We start from the raw sequence: 8,751 nt of genomic DNA on the forward strand, positions 1-8,751 counted from the left end.
TGGGGGGGGGGGGGGGGGGGGGGGGGGGGGGTGAACACAGACACACTGTTGATCCAAACAGTCAGAGACAGAAACTTTTTCATGTTTATCATGAGCTTGTCAGGAACCTTGGCATGATTTTGGATGGCGATCTTAGCTTTGATAGTCATAATAATAAGGTCACCAGAACTGCATTCTGCCACTTAAAAATATATGAAAATTCTGAAAATTCTTACCTCAAACTGACTCTGAGAAAGTAGCCGATGCATTTATATCAAGCAGCTTAGACTACTGTAATGCTCTGTGTGCAGTATTATCCAAATTATCAGTAGGGTGACGTAAACTCATCTAGAATGCAGCAGCCAGAGTCCTGACATGCACATGGAAAGATTACACCAGTACTGAAGTCATTTTATTGGCTTCCAGTTCAATCCAGATTTACCACCAAAATACTGCTATTAGTTCTTTAACCAGTCAGTGACTTTAGCCCCCAGTACAAGTCTGACTTTCTCAGTGTCTATTAGACATCTCAGTCACCATGGATGGAGGTCTTTTAAATTCCCAGAATTAGATCCAATTGGGTTGAGGAGGCTTTTAGTTAGTGTGTGTGTTCTTTGATTTTGTGTCAGTTTGTTTGTTGGTTTTTAACTCGTATTCTATTTCTTTGTAAAGTTTTGTTTTGTTGTTTTTATTGCCTTATGATATTGTAGACCTACATGGATTTTGTTATCAAAAACATGATAATTACACGACCTTTTTCCCATCTTTGAAAAGTTAAAGACAAGGTTGTTAGTACCTATACTGCTCCAGGTGACATGAATGTACTGAACCACTGAAAAAGCCTTAACAAAGCTCACTTTAACAGCACATGGAATCACAATCACCTATGACTAATAAAGCATAAAGCATAGTAATAAAGCATATCACAAATATTTAATATTTCATGACTGCCTACCTGCCCTGCAATAGGCTGGGTTACAGCGCATACAAATGTACTGCCTATGCAGGCAGACTAACTGTATGTTGGTTTAAAGCTGTTTGGCACCACCTTGTGGAAGGTTGGCTTTCATAAGAAGGAAAATGAGGCAAATTTAATTTTCTGCTGCTGTGTGCAACCTTTGTCAGTTTTTATGATGTGTTGACATTTAAGACGTGCGGATTAGTGGCATCTCCAAGGATTGTGAATCAGTAAACACTCCCCAGGGAATTCTGAACGGGATTACAAAAGCAGACTGAAGTTTGGAAAGTTTATGTTATCAATGAGAGCGTTTGCAGTCGCTCTTGTGACTCATGAATGAATTTAGTCAATGGATGCTGAGGTGCCTGCATGCTGTCGCATTCTGTGGGGACTTTGACCTTTAAGCAGACTGATAATTTATATATGAATATTGTTGGTCTGACTTGAGCTCTTTTTAATTTATTTACATTTTATAAACTTTGCACAATACAGCATAAATGTTAAACTGATAAGAACAACATATCATCTTTATGAGATAATGTTGCCTAAAGCAATCGCAGATTTCAAAGTTTCTGTGTGTACGTGTGCGCATGTGTGTTTGTTTGTGTGCTTTAATACCCATTGACTTATGACTTGCTTATGAACACGTGCGCATTGTGAGCCGTGGCCCAGCTTCTTCATCTTGGCTCGCTGCAAACACTTCTCCTTCCTGGCTTGCTCCCAAACAAAACAGCAAAATAACTTCTTTATGATTCAGCCTTGTTGTTATTGTTCTTCCTCCCTAGTTACCAAATTGTGTCTTCCCCTCCTCTCATTTAATCATACAAGTCTTCTCTCGGTGAAATATAGCCTTGTAATTCACATCCATCCCCGTATAAGAAGCTTGTTCAGATGTCCCGAGATGTTTACTATAAAGGTTCAGATTTAGAGCAGGTTAGGAAAGTCAGACCACTCGCATTGTCGTCGTGCACTCGCTTGTGTGTGTTGTGAGATAGCTGACGCAGGGCGCAGGAGTATGTTTACAATTTGTTGGGCCGCATATCACTGGGGCAGCCTCTTCCCAGGGGAACAATGCTCTTACTCTCATTAGGTCAGATGATACGGCATGTAAACGCACAGATGCAAGCACTTACGGTTTAAGAGATGCAAATATGTCTAAGAATAAATAGACGGTCCATCACTGAAACTGCTTTGTGTGTGCATGTCAAGGAGATAGTTACAAAGGGAAAGTGAAAGATAAATCTGTCTTTTTTTTTATTCCTGGGAATACATATGTATAACCCTCCAAAAGCAAAAAGTAGTATAGAAGGGTAATAATTTTGGTCAAGCATTTATTATTGGGTGGAAAATATATTTCAGCTAACAAGGGTGAAAGTTGTTTGCGTATCCATAAATTCCCAAGCCCCAAGAGGTCTGTTTTCATCAGAATGCCCAGATGATCTGGACAGTTTGGTATTCTTTCGACTCAGTCACAAAAATCTCCTGGAAACATTCCACCAAAAAGTCTCTTCCTGCCTTCTAACGTCTACCAAATTTCTTTGAAAAACTTGACTTCCTTATGTTAGTGTCTTTTGCAGAGGGTGGGTGGGGGGGGGGGGGGGGGGGGACCTCACTTTTCCCTGTAAACTGGGAGTGTTTGTTAGGTTCTGTTTATGTTGGGTGTGCATCACAGGCCCATTTCAAAAGGACTTAGAGAGCTTTTAAGAGTGTTTGCAGGAGTGTTGCACAACTGAGATCAGCATTGGTTTGATGGCTTTGTGTGGAATGTTTACAGTAAGAAAAAGGTCTAAGTGATAAGCACAAGGGGAAGGAGATGCAACAACAGAAATGCTTAAGTAACATGTGTGTAGGTGAATTTCCACTTTGACGCATGTACGCTGTACCTCCGTGCCGGTGTACTGTATGTGTATGCTTGTGAGTAATGGTTTCTGTATGAGACAGAGATGAATAGTGTGCGAGTTCGCTCTGAAGAGGGAATCCAGTACCCTGTGTAGTGCTGCTCTGGGGTCTCCCAGTGTAAACAGAGACATGGAAACAACCAGGCCTGTTTATATCAGCTCCACTCTTTACTGGGACCAGTCAGCCAGGCATCAGGGGCACAGCCAACACACTGGTCTCAAGCACATACACACTCATACAATTTATAGACGCCCTTATGTGAAATATTTGTACACAGGCTTGCTCGGAGAGAGATGTACACAATCCCTGACAAGCCCTAAATGCAGCAGGTGTTGTTGGAATCCATCATGTTTTATAGGTTTTGCATGATTTGAGGAAAATCCTTCCTAACTTAACTAACAACAGGAATGCAGCAGCTGTTTTATTTGCTTTAAGGCAATGTTTTAATGTTTTCTACAGACACAATACTGCATCTTTTTATGCTCTTCTATAGAGTTCATATAATGAGGAGCTGATTTTTAACACTAAACAGTTGCAAATGTGTCAGCGGAGCCCAATTCTGCTCTCTGCTCATTCACCTAAATAATTGAGGAGAACTGTAGAGCAGAAAAGTCAGACAGAGCAAACTTTTACTGTCGATCACACAGCAAAAAAAAAAAAGAAAGAAAGAAAGAAAGAAAAGGGTGGGGGATAAAAAGGGTATATATAAAGAAGTAAAAATCTTCTCTCCTCTCATCACAACTCCAGAGGACAGACAATCAGCCCAACACTCATCATGTCAGATTAACAGCTGTAACATTAACACACCTGCAAAAATGTTACAGAGTCAGCCATGTTTAGACTAGTTTGGGAAAGGATGACATTACCATGAGCATTATCTGATGCAAGCCCACTCCTCAGAGAATGCACCTGCTATTTTCAGATTAGAAGGGGAATAGTGCTGCAGCTGGTTCAGCATGAAATCCAAGTTTCTGAAGTAAAAAAAAGAAGTCAGGCACAGCAGTTTTACAGTTCTTGCCCTGCCCTTGTTTTCACATCATTAGCATGCAAATTGTGGTAATGATTTTTTTTTTCTTAACTGTTTATCCAACTTAGGTTTGCAGGAGGCCAAAGCCTGTACAGAAGCTGATTTATAGTAGAGCGAGATATGGAGAACACTTCAGACAGGTCACCCGTCCATCACAGCCTGCCTTCAGTGGTGCAACATGAGAAATCAAGCGTAGCGTTAGCTGGAAACCTAACCTCAGCCGCAAATTGCAGCAGATCAGCTGATCTCAGCCCCAGCACGCATGAGCTGATGGCTCAGCTGGCATACATCCAAGTAACCAAGTAGCACGTAAGTGACACTGTTTAAGCTGCCTGGAGTTGCTGTTCATCAACGACCCGTGCTTGCCTGTCTCTTCCTTTCATTTCGTGTCATTGATGTCTAGCTTCCTAGTTCCCTACTAGGGTCGTCCAATCTCCAGCTTTCAATAGATACTATTAGATGGGTACGGAAGCATGCTATTCTGGCATTATGTTTCCAAGTGAAATGGTAAAGGTTCTCCCCAGACAGACTGATGCCTCCAAATGTCGATAACTTTAGATATAAACACCAACTTTCTTTTCATCTGCACATAAAATATTTTAAACATGTGTATAAGGGTTGAGTAATTAATTATGTGCAAAGTATGCCTAGTATTTTTTACAACAAACATCACGGACACTAATATGTTTACTAATTTCAGCTGCTCCTTATTTGCAAGGGGTCGGATATATGCTGGATCCCCTTCCTGACTCAACCTTTGAGGATTTGTGTTTCCTCCCAGAATCAAACTAGGGATCTTTCACTTGTTAGGCATCAAACTGTGGAGCCAGGCCTGTTTCATACATTTATATTTATGTGTAAAAGTGTGATACTTTGTGATACGCAGAGGCAACGGTGAAAAGCTTCATCAAAATCCACCTGAAGCTGCCGGAGGACACCGTAAAGAACATCAACTTCGATAGAGTACATCGCTTGGGGGGCGCGCGGTCGCGGACCGGGAGACCACGGCCTATTGTGGCCAAATTCGGTCAATTCAAACAGAAGGAACAGGTGAAGAGTCGCGGCAGAGAGCTGAAAGGAACGGACTTCAGCGTGAACGACCAGTTCCCCAAAGAGATCCTGGAACGACGCAAGGTCCTGTTCCCAGTTCGACGTAGCTTCATCCAGAAAGGCTCCCGTGCTGTCATCGCCGTGGACCGGCTCTACGTGGACGGACAGCTGTACCGCGACCCCGGCACCACACCGTGGTTATATTGACTGCACTCCAGATAAGAACCCGCTACACTCTTTTCTTATTCATTCACACTTTCCCCTTTAACATGGGTTTAACCTAGTAATATCAGTATGATGTCATAGCAGATATAACACCGTCACCCTCCGTCATTGCTTTAATTGGAATGTTTCCGTTTCGTTTCTTTTTTGTTGTTGTTGCTCACAGTTCAGGTGGTTTCTTTCTTTCTCTTGTCTTTCACTGCTGTGGTCACCTACTTCCCCACTCACCTACAAACAACACCCTCTATTTCTCCATATTTTCACACCACGATCACGCAAACACATCAGCTCAAGGGCAGCACATTTACAACAGCCTCACAGCACGCACAGACTTGCAGGACACATAAGCAAGCCACGCTTGTTCATATTAGTGAATATTCACACACATAGTCAGACTTATGGAGCCTCTCACCACACTTCTTTTTCTCTTTCTATTTACAAACAAGGGATGTTTCCACATTCTCTCCACCTGTCTAAACGAAACACCCAGCGTACATCATTAGACATACACACACAATTATGGGCATGCTGAGGTTTTCCACATGGAATGTAAATGGAGCTGGCACCAGAGGAAAGAGGTTAAAGATATTTAACCAGCTTAAAAAACTACAGGCAGATGTTGTTTTATTACAAGAAACTCATAAACCTGTCACAGGTTTAAACGAACTTTGGAAAGATAAACCCCCGCGTATCAGCTTAAAAACGCTACAAAGAACCAAGGATAGAGGAGGATTAGATCTGCCTAATTTTCACCAATACTTCTTAGCCAGCAGGCTTCAGTTCATCTCAGAATGGTTAAAACATACCTTCTTAGTTGAGCCCTGGCTAGATGTTGAACAGGCACTATGCAAGGATCTAGAGATTTCAGACCTACCATTTATTAGCTCAAACATCAAAAGACATGAATGCTTTAAAAGTATCAACATCAGCTTTTCTCTGACAGCATGGTGGGAGTTTCTAAAAATAACGGAGTCTTCATTAATCCCATGCAAACGTACACCTATCTGGAATAACCCTGACATATTACAAAACAATAATATGATTAATTTCCCAGAATGGAGTTGTAAAGGAATTAAATACTTAGAACATATATTAGAGGGAACAGAATTTATTCCATTTGACAGACTAGTTGCACAATATGGGATCAACAAGACAAGATTTTTAGAATATCAACAAATTAAATCCATAGTAAAAAAAAAAAAAATTTAACCTCAGTCAAGTTGAATTACAAACACCACCAAGCGCGGCACATTTTCTTACTCTTAAATCCCCCAAATTATTATCTAAAATATACAGAACACTTTCTAAATTAGATGAATCAATATCCCTTCCTATTGCAAAGTGGGAAGCAGATTTATCAGTCAGCTTAGACCAAAACTTCTGGTCTCAGATTTGCTTAAAAACCTTTAAATTAATTAAAAAACCCAGTCTGCAATTAATACAATACAAAATACTACATAGAGTGCACTATACAGGTCATCGGATGTTCAAGATGGGCTTTACATCTTCCAACAACTGCTCAGACTGTCAAGGCAATACACCAGACAATTACATCCACGCTCTTTGGTTCTGTCCACCAGTGCAAAAGTTTTGGCGCGAGATATGTGAAGACTTATCAAAGTGTCTGAAATGTAACATTCCAACTTCCCCCTTAGTGTGTTTACTGGGCAGCTTAGATAATGTCCCTTCAGAAAAGAATATAGCCCATATGATTTTCACTGCCCTATGCATAGCCAAGAAAACAGTCCTCATGAACTGGAAAAATAAAAATAATCTTAATTCTAACCAATATAGAAATTATCTATTAGATTACATTAGTCTTGACACAGCCTCTGCCACCACATCAGATCAATTGCTCTGGGCTCCTTTTATCAGCTCCATCACCTAGTGGGGGTGGGGGGTCATAGTTTGGTCCCGCCTTCACTGTTGTGATTGGTGTGGGGGTAGGGACAGGCTTAGGGCGTCGGGGGGTTCACCGGAGGCATCTTCCTTGGGGGGCTCAACCCGGGGTAGCGGTCATGTCCGGTTGGGGGCTCTGTTGGCTCTCAGGTGACTGTTTCCTCGCGGCTGCGTGCAGCGGGGCTAGGGGAGGGTCTGTGCTGACGGACGTGGGTTACTGACCTGGTAGCCTGGCTGGCCCTGGGTGGGTCCGGGATGGGCGTGGGGTTCTGGGGGTGCTCCGTCTCTGGGCTGGGGCCCGGGCCGGGCCTTGGGGGCTTGGGTCCTGGTTGGTGTGTTGCCGGGGTTGTGGGCGGGTGGGTGCATGGGGGCCCAGCCCTGGAGCAGGGTGCCGCCGGTGCGTCGAGCCGCCTGGGGGGCTCTTCAACTGGTGGGGGAGATGGTCACATCTTGCAGGAGCTTTCCTCTCTTCAGGAACTCTCTCTGCAGGAGGGGGAGATACAGGAGAGGTGGAGGAAGATCTCAGCCTGGGCGTTTACTGTCTTATGTAGTCTGGAAGATGAGTGGATGGTGGGGTGGGTGCAGTTTTCTCTGTGGTGGGGTTGGGTGGACTGTCCCGGGCTCTGTGGGGCCGGGGGGCGCTGCTGCACTGGGCCCCGGTCTGGATGGGCCTGGGCCCCCTTTCCCTGGCGGGTCGCGGAGTATGGGAGTGCCTACTGGGGTCAGCGGGGGAGCTGGCCCCAGGGAGGGGTTACCTGCCCCTCCCTTCCTTCCCTCCCCATCTCCAGCTGCCTCCCTCTTCCCGCTCCACCACAACCACCCACACATGCAGGGCCTTGGAGTAGGGGTATGTCACCAGGGTGCAGAGGAGGCTACCCCCCCCCCCCCCCCCCTCTGTCCCCTTCTAGCTGCCTCTGCCTCAATTTTATCCCACAACTTAGACATTCACATTATTCACACTCTCATTACACACACATATAGGATCTTGGGGGTGGGCACAATCACGGAGTCCAAATTACCATCAGGGTGTACACCTCACCCCTGGCGTCGTTGCCCACCTCTCGATTTTAAATACACTTAGACATTGAGGGCTAGCAGGAGGGACTATGCGCTTACCTGCTGCTCCTTGGCAGGTAGCTCCATGCCCTCCTGGGTTTTAATTGCACCTTAGAACACACATGCATCAACACTACAATGAGCGGGTGGAGTGAGGTTTGGAGTCTTCTCCCACCCCCGTTCTCTGCGGCCTGCTGGAGCGGGAGGGCTAGGAGGAGTTGGCCGTCCGACTGCGGTCTGGAGTGTGGGGCCTCCCTGCTGCTACGGAGTCGGGGTGGTCTGCCTCTCCCCACCGCAGGGAAAAGGGTAACACCACCTGGGTCTGGGTGCAGTTCCCCCCTCCAGGGGCAAGGGTACCTAGACCCGGTTTGTAGAGTACGCTTGGGGAGTGTGATCGTGTGTACTCTTTATGTCTGTCTCCACGTTGGTTGAGTGTGGAGTGAGTGCATATGAGAGCATGGGGGGGGGGGGGGGGGGGGGGGAATGGATGTTTGTGTCTGTGTGTGCCTGTATGTCTGTGTCTATATGTCAGGTTGGGTATCAGACGCCACCTCTCTGGGGGACACCTCAGGCCCTCCAAGGTTTGGAGGCCTATCTCCGCCCACCACCACTTCCCCTGCCAGTGGCGGACTCCCTCAGGTGTCGGTGCGTTGGTGGTTCT

The sequence above is a fragment of the Aulonocara stuartgranti genome (genome assembly GCF_965226115.1).
Source record: "Aulonocara stuartgranti genome assembly, chromosome: 15".
NCBI classification, from domain to species: Eukaryota; Metazoa; Chordata; class Actinopteri; order Cichliformes; family Cichlidae; genus Aulonocara; species Aulonocara stuartgranti.